At 38.5% G+C, this 13,018-nt stretch overlaps 1 pseudogene; it reads right to left on the reverse strand.

Annotated features, from left to right (window-relative positions):
* Positions 1 to 1,220: 1,220 nt before the first annotated feature.
* Positions 1,221 to 10,563, reverse strand: LOC101128818 (KATNB1-like protein 1; annotated as a pseudogene).
* Between the last annotated feature and the right edge of the window lie 2,455 nt (positions 10,564 to 13,018).

The raw sequence follows: 13,018 nt of genomic DNA on the forward strand, positions 1-13,018 counted from the left end.
GTCTATTCAAGATGTGTGACACAAACTGTAGGTTTGGGAAATTTCTAAAACCATCCTAAGTTTTGATGATTTGCTAGAAGCCTTCACAAAACCCATTAAAAGTTATTTTAGCCATGATTTTACTTTAGTATCAGGAAAAAATACAAATTAAAATCAACCGAAGAAAGAGTTGTTCAGGGCAAAGCCTGGAAGGGTTCTAAATATGAAGATTCTGTTGTCCTCAAGACACATTGTCTTTCCAGAACTAATATATGACAATATACATGTAGTGCTGCCAACAAGAGAAGCTCACCAGAGATAAGGTATTTGGAGATTTTGAGGGGGGATTAATTACATATGTATGATTGAGTGATTATCCACATGATTGAATTCAATATTGAAGTCAGCAGATTATCATATGACCCAAAGACACCCCCCAACTTCTTAATCACATGGTTAGTGTTTCTGGCCTCATCATTTCATGTCCTAAAACTTACGTGTTGCAAGCCTCATCCCATCCTAATATCTGGTATGGCCAACCCTTGGTCTAAACAAACCCTCCTTTGATGACAGAAGTGTATGATGTTGATTACTTCCCAGAATGTGAGGCAAAGGCCAGATCTCTTTCTGACCAACAACAAATTCTTCATGACATGTACTAAACAGATAAGTAAATTACAATTATCTGGAAATGAGGTTTGGATTATCATCAGAACAACCTGAGGCACAGTTCCCTTCACTAAAGCAATGATAATGATTAGAAAATTCAAGAATTTTTTTCCCATATAGGCTTTGTTATGCAACAAACACCTGAAAACTTTGTGATTTAAAACACCAATTATTTTTTATCTCATGAACTTGTGAGCCTGCCTCCCAGGTTCATGCCATTCTCCTGCCTCAGCCTTCCGAGTAGCTGGGACTGCAGGCGCCTGCCACCATGCCCAGCTAATTTTTTTGTATTTTTAGTAGAGAGAGGTTTTCACCGTGTTAGCCAGGATGGTCTCGATCTCCTGACCTCGTGATCCGCCTGCCTCGGCCTCCCAAAGTGCTGGGATTACAGGCATGAGCGCTGTGCCCGGCCAGTGGTCATTTGAGGAATACATTATTCTGGTCACACAGCATTAGCTGCTGCTTTTTCTCCAAAGTGAGAAATGATTGAGAGGACTTGAATGGAAATCCATTGTCCTGTGACGTCTCATCAGCTCCAGAGAAAATTGGGCACTTTATGTAAAGCAAGTGTTTTAAATTCTTAACTGATACTCTGAAATTTCATGGTTAGGACCCAGGCATTTGGTATTTAGAAGCTCCATACAGGTTTTGATGAGCAACCAGGCTTGAACAACACTGTTCTAAGAAACACAAGTTAAGAGGAAGAACATATAAGACTTCTTGAGGGCAATGCGTTCACTCCATTTTATCCTTTCTATCACCATGTGAGAATGATGCTTATCTTCAGTTTAATGATGTGTATCTTCAGTTTATAAAAGAGGAAACTGTACCTACAAAAGTTTAGAAAACATGCCCAAATACACACAGGGAGGACATGGCCAGATAGGGATTCTACCTCATATCAATCATGCTCCAAACAGCTTATTTATTATACCACGCTGCCTCCCAAGAAAAATGGACATTTTGGGAAATTCATTATTATGAACCATCAACCCTACAAATTTACTCATAACTTTTTGTGAGTAAATAAAAGAGACTGCAAATATAAGACAATCTAATAATCATTTCTTATTTGATGAAAGCGAGAAATGAATATTTGATTCTCTTTTATTTAGTCTGAATTCTATAATCTTCCTTCACAAGCACAAACAAAGTGATAAGATATTAGTCTTGTACCACACTGGCTGAACTCTCTCAAAAGATCAAAACTGTACCAAGTGTTGAAAGGGGACAGTAGGTGGCAAACCCACTGCTTCAGTTTTAAAGGGTTGGCAATGAGCAATTTTCCTGTTTCTTATTTAAATTCATGAAGCAGAAGAAACATCATGGTAGTTAAGTACATGCACTCTGGAGCAGTCTGCCTGATTTGGATTCCTGGCTCTCCTACTTCCTGTCTAAGTGATGTGGAGCAAGCTTCTAAACTCTGTGGACCTTAGTTTAACCGTATATATGATGGGAATGGTGATAATAATAGCACCTATTTCAAGGCATTAAGTTCATGTTTGTAACGGATATTTAACAATATCTGGCTCATGGTCTGGAGGCCATTATTCTTAGCAAACTAACACAGGAACAGAAAACCAATTACCACATGTTCTCACAAATGGGAGCTAAATGATGAGAACACATGGACACATAGAAGAAACTACACACACTGGGGCCTTTTGGAGGATGGAGGGTGAAAGTAGGGAGAGGATCAAGAAAAACAACTAATGGGTACCAGGCTTAATATCTGTGTGATGAAATAATCTATACAATGACACAAGTTTATCTATGTAACAAACCTGCATTTGCACCCTTGAACATAAAAGTATTTTAAGTCTATTTTTTTTAAAGTAATGGCATGCCAAAATGAAGTTATAAAATTGTGGTATACATTTAGCAAAATTATGCTTTAAACATTTACAACACATTTATTTATTCACAAGACAAAGGATTTATTTAAAAAGTCATAGTGCTGGGGGTCTAGTAATGGGATATAAATTTGAATGAACAGGGCCTTCATTTTTCAGTCATGTCATTGTATTTCTAACTATGTACGTATAATTAATTTGGAGATTATAGTCTAAATGAGAATCTTTCTGAGTGTGAAGCCTGTATTAGTTTTCCATTCCTACTATAACAAATTGCCACAAACTTAGTAGCCTAAAACAACTTGAGTATATTATCTTACAGTTCTGCATATCAGAAGTCTGAAAGCAGGATGGTAGAGCAATATTTTTTCTGGAAGCTTTAAGAGGCGTTTGCCTGTTTCTTTGACTTTTCCAGCTTCTAGACGTTGCCTGCATTTCCATTCCTTCCTGCACTCTGACCGCTGCTTCCATCCTCATACCTCATTCTCTAACTCTGACCTCTCTCTTACAAGGACCCTTGTGATTACATAGGACCCACCTAGGTAATTCAGGCTACTCTCCCCCATCTCAAAATCTTTAACTTAACCGCATCTGAAAGCCTCTTTAGCATTGTAAGGTAACATAGGTTTTAGGGATAAGAACATGAGCATCTTTAGAGAGCTATCATTCTGCCTACCACGGAAGCCCAAAACAAAAACCACTCCAAGAACGTTTCTGCTCTGCACTTTCTGCATCATAATTCAGTTGGGGTTTATCTTTTTTCTAAACTTTTCAGCTGATATCCTGGAATGGTTATTACCAATGGGTCCCAGACAATTTCATCCCAGAGGATTTCACTTTCCAGGGTAGGTACTTTCATATTGCTTGATGCAGAGATGATATTCTTATAATGTGGCTGCTATAACTTGGTATTAAGTAACAAAGAAGCTACTTCTGTACCCAAAGTATGCATAACATGGAACTAATTATTTATATTTATATGAAAAATACACAGAAAATAAATGTTGCTTCATATTGTATATAGGAATGAATACTATATTCTGACCTTTTTTTTTCACCACAAGTTGGTCTTCTGGACATTGTTAATATACTGTATGTAAGATCCAAGGATCTAAGAATTCACATAAGATCTAAATTGATATATTTGCTCTATAAAGAAAACTAAATAAGATAAGATTCTGGTTTAAAAAAATCTGTCTCATGGTAAGTATTTGATAAATAGACTTATGATGATGATTATGATGATGATACGTGCAAACTTAGATTCTCACAGAAAACATTCATACAATGCAGGTGGCATTTTATTACTTTTATCATCTTTCATAGTTCTGCATCACAAATATATCACTCTCTTCTCAAAACTCTGGGAGAAGAGTTAGCAATGTTTTGCAAAATTTTGTTAGAAGACCACACAATTATTCTTCACAAAACAATTCTCATGCTGCTGCCCCTTACTGTTTTTGAATACACAATCTTTTATGGCATGAATAAGAGGAAGAAATAATTAAAATAAAAGCTACGTCAAATCTTATACTACAAAGCCTCATTAAAAATCGATTACCACCTTCTGCTTCTCTAATTTCTCCTTAAACCATTTTGTCAGTTTTATAACTGACTCATGTTTCTAATGAGAGACAATTTTTCACTCCCACCTGAATAAGGTTAATAGAGTCAAAAGAAACAAATTTTATTTTCTATCTAATAAAATGCTATATATATAGCATTTTTTTTTTAGATGGAGTCTCACTCTGTCACCCAGGCTGGAGTGCAGTGCCACCATCTCGGCTCACTGCAACCTCCACCTCCCGGGTTCAAGCGATTCTCCTGCCTCAGCCTCCTGAATTGCTGGGACTACAGGTGCATGCCACCACGCCCAGCTAATTTTTTGTATTTTTAGTAAAGACAGGGTTTCACCATGTTAGCCAGGATTGTCTCAATCTCCTGAGCTCGTCATCTGCCCGCCTCGGCCTCCCAAAGTGCTGGGATTACAGGCGTGAGCCACCGTGCCTGGCCAAAATGCTATATTTTTATGTAAATCAATATGATTAATCATATTATTTGCTTTTAAAAATGTATGTTTTTTGTTTTTTGTTTTTTGTTTTTTTGAGACGCAGTCTCTCGCCCTGTTGCCCAGACTGGAGTGCAGTGGCGCAATCTCAGCTCACTGCAAGCTCCGCCTCCCGGGTTCATGCCATTCTCCTGCCTCAGCCTCCCGAGTAGCTGGGACTACCGGCACCCGCCACCAAGCCTGGCTAATTTTTTGTATTTTTAGTGGAGACGGGGTTTCACCGTGTTAGCCAGGATGGTCTCGATCTCCTGACCTCGTGATCTGCCCATCTCGGCCTCCCAGAGTGCTGGGATTACAGGCGTGAGCCACTGCGCCTGGCCAAAAATGTATAATTTTTTGAATAAAATTTTGAGAAAAGTGATTCATTAACATGTCCATCTCTGCTCAGCTATTTGAATAAAGATTCTTTAGCTTGGGGACATTTTTTACTTCCCAGCATGCCGGTTTCCTCAGAAATGATGGACACACCTATCAATAGGATCTTCAGATTCGCTGAACTTTTGTTAGTCTCCCTAATCAAGAAATAAGCCATATTTCACAAAGAAATAGTCATTTATAAATTTATAAAGGTAACATAAAGTCAGTTATTATGGACTCAAATTACTGCACAAACGTTCATATGCAAAAACAGGTGTGAATCTGATTTTAAATTAATAAGACCTGGCCAGGTGCGGTGGCTCACGCCTGTAATTCCAGCACTTTGGGAGGCCGAGGCAGGCGGATCACGAGGTCAGGAGATGGAGACCATCCTGGCTAACACGGGGAAAACCCGTTTCTACTAAAAATACAAAAAAAAAATAGCCAGGCGTGGTGACAGGCGCCTGTAGTCCCAGCTACTCAGGAGGCTGAGGCAGGAGCGTGGAGTGAACCCGGGAGGTGGCCCTTGCAGTGAGCCGAGATCGCGCCACTGCACTCCAGCCTGGGCGACAGAGCGAGACTCTGTCTCAATAAATAAATAAATAAATAAATAAATAAATAAATAAATAAGACCTTCAGTGTGCTTGCATAACTGAATCTTATAATTTATGGAATAATTAACAGGTATTGGTCTTTGAGGTCTAAGATAAATTTAAATTATCAACTAAAATAATTGTGAGCCAAGATTTGGTATGTATGCTAAAAGATGTATCTCTGCTTGTACATCACATGTATTAAATTTGCTGTTTTGTGCTATGGAGAAAATCATTTCAAAATATGGTAGCAAGTAATAGAAATGGTTTAATTCTTTCTGAACTCTTACTTCCATCAATCAAAGTAACAACAAAGTTTGAAAGTTTAGAAAATGAGACTGTTGGGAAAACAAACTCAGAATATAAGAAGTTCCTGGGGTGCCAGTGATAATAAGGTTGTATAGTCATCAAAATTTTATTATGGATGTAAATTTCTACAAGTATTTATTACACTATCTTCCTGCGCCCAAAAGCTCCTGGTCCATTTTCTATCAGGCATCTCTCACGTAGATGCTCATAGGCCATCCAATATTTTGTATGTAAATACTCCTTGAGCAAGTGTATGTGCCTCTTGCCGCAGAGCGGTATGGAAATATTTATAGCACAATTTTAATTTATTGTTGCTTTTCCCATTCTTCTGTATTTATCTGGGCCTGAAAATTATCACCCCTTACCATAATTGGAAACACACACACACACAACACTCAAATTCTGTAGTTTCAGAGGAAAATAAAATGAAATTTCATGAGTTGGCATATGCCTGTTTTGGCCTATCACCTTCTTTGCTTGCCTCCAATAGCAGGGGTAATTATAAGTTCACTATATTTTATCACTTGACTTTATCTGTCAAAATGTTGTTTTAAAACGCATATGCCTGCTGTTTTTAAGTCCTTCTGCGTCCCAGCTGAGGCCTTTGTGCAGAAAATGTTACAGTTGTGCCTTTTTTTCCTTGCTATCTGGGACAGAAGGAAAGTGCAGGTAACCGTTGGTGAGCTAACCAAGAACTTCAATAACTCCCACAGGAAGAGCCAGGAGGGAGTTTGTATTTTTGGCCATGAATCCAGGGCTTTCATTTTAAGTTCCAGGGTGCGTCATGCAGTTGAGCACTGATTGAATGGGGGCACTGGAGGCTCTAGGGATCAAGCTGTGACATTTTTCTGAGCCTGAAGGCTGCTCACAGTCATTACTGCACAGGCCTTGCTGACTGCTACTTCAGGGAAACACAGGGAGAAGGAGGTTGTGCTTCCGAGTGTGGGTGGTCGAATAAACTCTTTTAGCAGCAGCAGTTGGTCTATTTAGCCTGAAAAAGAGACCACCAGCAGCCCCCAAAGTGCTAAAAAAAATTACAATCAATTTTAAAAATATATATTATATTACATAAAAGACTATGAGAGTGAGTGCTGAGCATTGCTTTACAGTATTCCCAGCTGCTCAATGAGGTAGTCACATGCAGCCAAGAGGGATTTATCCTGTAACCCAGAGAATTTCCAGCTCTCCCATCATTCTATCCTTCTCTCAGGAGGAAGAGAGAAAAAAAAGTCTAAACAAAACAAAAAAATAGCAGCAGAAAGCAAAAAACACAAGCTAGTTTAAAGAAAGCATATTGACGGAAACTATCGAAATTTAGTATTCTTGAGGCGTACGCTTTGGTTGTGAGTGGTTTAAGGTTAGTTTTTATGTAAAGGGATTTTTAAGGCTCATATATTGGCCTTACATTTAGGCAGTGATTAGGGACCAGCTTATGTCTTCAAATTCACTTATTAATTGTTAGTATTTTTCTTTAATATTGGTGTTAACAAGGTTTTAAAGGATTGTCTCAAAGTTTTAAAAGACATAAACAAGGCCAGGCGCAGTGGCCCATTCCTATAATCCCAGCACTTTGGGAGGCCAAGCCGGGCAAATCACGAGGTCAGGAGTTCGAGACCAGCCTGACCAACATGTTGAAACCCCGACTCTACTGAAAATACAAAAATTAGCCGAGTGTGGGGGCACAGGCCTGTAATCCCAGCTACTCAGGAGGCTGAGGCAGGAGAATCGCTTGAACCTGGGAGGTGGTGGTTGCAGTGAGCTGAGAATGTGCCACTGGACTCCAGCCTGGGCAACAGAGCGAGACTCCATCTCAAAAAAAAAAAAAAAGATATAAACGATGTCACTTTACTTAACATTAGTTTAAGAAATTCTTGGCTGCTAGATTTTTTCTAAATGCTAATTTATAATCATAGGTAATACATAAAATATATTGATACTTAAACCATCATATTAAAATAAAGATTTAAAAAAATCTATACAATCAGAAATTCAAATGTCAAGATTATTGCAAGCAACCTATACAAAGATGGATTGACTAATGACATCTTAATTTCAAATGTACAGAATACAACTCCTTCCATACTTTGAGATTCTCATCAAACTCCAAACTTAAAGTGCAGTGTGTGAAAGAAATAACCTTTCTAAGACTGTCATTATGAAAAACCCTCACATTTTGAAGAATTCAGAGATACACCTTGTCTCATAATTCTTCCAGCAATAGGAAACAGTTAGTCTCATAATTTTAAAGAACTTTACTTATTGGAACATGTATAGTTAAATTAAACTGAATTATGCACTAACCCCTCCAGGAATCATGTTGCTTTAAGAACCCATACCTGATGCACAAAGGTATTAATGAAATGGGAGAGTTCCCTGATCCCTCTCACAGGATGTACAACAGTGGTGTGGCTCGTCTGTTCAGCGGCCACACATTCAAACCGCTTATGAGAGGGAGAGCACATAGACATGATGATTCTGGCAAAAAGGTCAGATATTTTCAAGTTTTAAAAATGGTATGGAATACGTTTCAACAACACTCCACATGAATATAAACCCCTGATTTAATTTAATGATTTCGTCGTAACAGAAGCATAGTTGGTTTTAATTTTTTAAAACAGATACTGGTATCATAGGCATTTCACATACACAGTATCTCAGTATGGACAAAAATATTTAAGATTGATTTTTGCCATTATGTTTTAAACTTTCATTCTTTTAAATACAAAAAGATAGTCACACATATTTGTTTTTTCAATAAAACACAGTCTTCAAAAAGTTACTGATGATTGCTCTTTAGGGTTCCTAGCCATACACCCTCTCTTAGTTTTTCGCACAATAGAAATTATATTTTTATGCAGGCTTGTATTAAGATCCAGTAGTTCTTAAACAATGTTAGCAAACAACTATATAAACCCCAAATGCAGCAAGACCAACATTTTCCATAGTGTACTTTCATCTCATTAAAGTTGAAGCTGCTTCTTTTGGGTATTTTTTCACTTCTATGTGAAGTAGATTGTTATGGTTTCATTAGTGGTTTTATTATGTGGCTTTTTAAAAGAAAAAATGGTTTTTTTTTTTTTTTTTTGAGACGGAGTCTCGCTGTGTCGCCCAGGCTGGAGTGCAGTGGCGCGATCTCGGCTCACTGCAAGCTCCGCCTCCTGGGTTCACGCCATTCTCCTGCCTCAGCCTCCCGAGTAGCTGGGACTACAGGCGCCCGCCACCACGCCCGGCTAATTTTTAGTATTTTTTAGTAGAGACGGGGTTTCACCGTGTTAGCCAGGATGGTCTCGATCTCCTGACCTCGTGATCCACCCGCCTCGGCCTCCCAAAGTGCTGGGATTACAGGCGTGAGCCACCGCGCCCGGCCAGAAAAAATGGTTTTAATTTCTTCCACAGTTCAGAGCTCTCGGAAGAAATCTTTTTTTTTTTTCTTGTAAATTGTATAATCCAGGGATGTTTTGAATAAACAAATGCTCTTTAGTAGATTAAATCTCTCACTGGTAATAAATAAGCATCTACTTCCTTAGCTATATTACCAGTATATCCTGGAACCAAAGTAAGGTGGTTTTCCTGTTCCCACAATCCATTTAACTGTTGTTTTAAAATCTGAATGTTTCCATTATTTATAATTTCTGTTTTGGACAATAGTTCTGACCACCACCTTTTAAAGACTGCTTGAAGCCAGTTTAAACCAATTGTTAGGTATTTTTCAAATTTGCTTTTACATAGTGAGTTTACTAGAGGCAACGAGCCTACCCAGCGTTCAAGTAAGATATATTGTTTTTCTCCCTGTAAACTACTGGTGAGCACAGGAAGGCAATCTACCTCAATGCCAAGATCTTCTATTCTCACCAAACAAGCTGCAAATTCATGTATACTTCTTTCTCCAGAAAGTTAAAGATACATTCAATTTCAAACTCCTGCTGAGCAAAACTTGGGCCATTTGTTTCATGATCCTGAGAAACTTGAGAAAAATACTGACTGTATTGTGATGATGGGCTTTATATCTGTGAGAAATTGGAATCACTGGGGTTAAGCAAGTATATTTGCCTACTCTGGCATAATTTTCAGGCAGGTGGCCTGCACAAACCAGTTCATTTTCTTTATTTGCCATGTCACAGCCCCACTTCTAGGGGACTGTGTTTTTTTGTTTGTTTTGTTTTTCCTATAACAGAGGTTTGGAAAGGGATAATGAACTAACTTTCTATGACAGATTACCTTAAATAGTTTTTTTGTTTGTTTGTTTTTTGTTTTGAGATAGAGTCTCACTCTGTAGTCCAGACTGGAGTACAGTGGTGCGATCTCGGCTCGCTGCAAGCTCTGCCTCCTGGGTTCACGCCATTCTCCTGCCTCAGCCTCCCTGGCTGATTACAGATGCCAGCCACCACACCTGGCTAATTTTTTGTATTTTTAGTAGAGATAGGGTTTCACTGTGTTAGCCAGGATGGTCTTGATCTCCTGACCTCATGATCCACCTGCCTTGGCCTCCCAAAGTGCTGGGATTACAGGCGTGAGCCACTGCGCCTGGCCAGGTTACCTTACCTAGTTTTATCTGGACTTTTCACAGTTTGTCCAACTGTTCTATTTATATAAGCAGCTAACTGTTGAGGTTTCTTAACTTCCTTCTTGTTCTTATTAATGAAATTAGAAATCCTTTTCCTAGGTCCATCAATTAAATGATCCTGAATATTATTTCAAAATTCTGCTTTTTAACATTGTGGGTTTCAGATGCCATCATCTTTTAAATACTGGTGTTTCTTGGTTTCTTAGCCCAGCCCTGGCACTGACCAACCATGCCAGGCGGCCTGAGTTCCCCTTGGCTGCAGGCCAGGCCCTACTCAGGGCCATTTCTACCTTGAGTGTTTCTTAAATCACATCTCTAAAAATTCAGTCTTATTCACTGCAATTCCAGGTTGAAAAATCGAGATTTGAAAATCTTTTAGATCTATAATCCCTTATTCAATATATTGAATATATCTCCAACAGCATCCAAAATTTGGAAAATGTGACATATATACCCTACAAAATTTCTATCAAGATTCATAAATATTTGTTAAGTGTCTATTGTGTTTATTTGAATACAATTAAATAAGACCTATTTTCTGCATTGAAAGACTTTATAAAACTATAAATTCCATGACAGAGGAACCATACCTGGCCAATATGGCACTGTGACACTCAGCACCAGCACGGTGCCTGGCACAATTCAAGTCCATGATGCCTTGGGAATTAATGAGTGGGTGTTGGAGAGGAAGCAGGACTATGAACAACTAATATGATGTGTTGTAACAAATGCCAATCCAATTTCTACCGAAGTTGGGTAAGGGTACAATTACCAAATCTATAACTTGCTGCTAGAACTTTTCCACTACATTCACTTTACTCTAATTGGACACTTCCAGCAAGTTATGTTTAATCCAGCTATCCTACCAAGGGTATCAAGCACCCTGGTGAAATTCAAGATACACTGTGTCCAAAATACTATTCTCAAAACAGACTCTTGATATCCAAGTATAGACTACCTATTAAAAATAAAAATTTGATATATTAAACATCACCTGAGGACCTCCTCTTATAGCTTAGCCAGTGAAGATTTTGCAGGACTGTTAAAAGAAAAACTTCAGATGAATTAAATTTAAAGGAGTTTAATTGAGCAATGGACAATTCGCGAAGCAGGCAGTCCCCAGAATCACAGCAGATTCAGAGAGACTCCAGGGGTGACTCATAGTCAGAACAAATTCATAGACAAAAAAAGCAAAGTGACATACAGAAATTGGAAGTGAGGTACAAAAACAGATTGGTTACAGGTTGATGTTTGCCTTATTTGAACACAGTTTGAACACTCAGCAGTGTATGAATGGTTGAAGTATGGCTGCTGGGATTGGCCAAGACTCAGCTGTTGTTACAGGCACATACTCCTAAGTTTGGTTTCTAATCTTGTCTACTTATTAAGTTAGGTTGTAGTTTGTCCACAAGGACTCAAATACAGAATCGTGGAGCCCTTCTCAGGCTATATTTAGTTCACTTTAACAATTCCCCCCTTTTGGTCATTTTCTCAATTTTGAGAGATTGACCAAAACTTTAGTCATTGATGTCACTATCACCATTGCAAATGTACTTATTTGGTCTTGAAACCTACTGAGAAACAGTAGAACAGTGAGTTTTTCAAAGGCAGGAACAAGGACTTGAGTACAGGGTATCCCTCATACTGTAACATCTTGTTTACAGGAGCAAAACAAAACCTGGTCTGTTTTAGGATCTATGTGTTTCCTTAATGTCTTAGTTTGATTATGTCACATTTAGCATGAGTGACTCCATTTTGGTTTGGTTTGGTCTGTTGGGGCCTAGTGCATGAGCTCAGTCCAAAACAAGGGCCTCCCATAATTTTGTTTAAAAAATTTCACCCCTTTCAGCCAGGTTTTCATTTAGGTGACAGTCTGACCAAAACTTAGGGCCTTAGCACCACTCTCAGTTACCATCATTTTAGGTTTCCAGTCTCAGCATGTCATTCATAGGTTATGGTGTCCTCATTGTTTCTTTTACCTCTGCATGGCATCTGAAGAGATACCATTTGACATCCTAGAGATGGCTGCATGCAAACATTTAAAACCTTTGAGAAAATACAGAACATCAGGGAGACTATTACGACTATTGGGATGATAATACCATAAGTTTGGAGTATGTTCCTTACCCAGGGTCCCCATAAACCAAACCATCTAAAACTAAATAGATAAAAGAATGAGCTAAAGAGTCTACTTGCTTAACTAAGTGGTCTTTTCATTAATTCCCTGCCACTGAATCTCTGCAATACCTGATGTCTTCTCCATAGGCCATAAGTGTCAGCAGCTACACAGATACTTCTCTGTTTAGCCAATTCTATTATTTAGCATAATTTTCCCAAGAGAATTTAAAGTCTGTTGTGTAAGTATAGTCTTTACAGCAGAATCTGCTATAGAGTCTATTATGAGGTATACATTTCTATTCATTGCCTCTTTTATTCCAAACCATGGAAAAAGGACCTAATAAATGATGCCCTTCTAGAAGATCGAAGGCCCCCTTGGCAATGTTCTCTTTAACTGATGATATGGGTTCAGAGGAGTGAACAAATGTTCTGTTTCTGACTGATTATGAGAAAACATATGTACCATTAAAGTTTCTCACATACACTGGGCCTTCACCTATCAAAGTAT

This window comes from Gorilla gorilla, chromosome 19 (assembly GCF_029281585.2).
Source record: "Gorilla gorilla gorilla isolate KB3781 chromosome 19, NHGRI_mGorGor1-v2.1_pri, whole genome shotgun sequence".
NCBI lineage: Eukaryota > Metazoa > Chordata > Mammalia > Primates > Hominidae > Gorilla > Gorilla gorilla.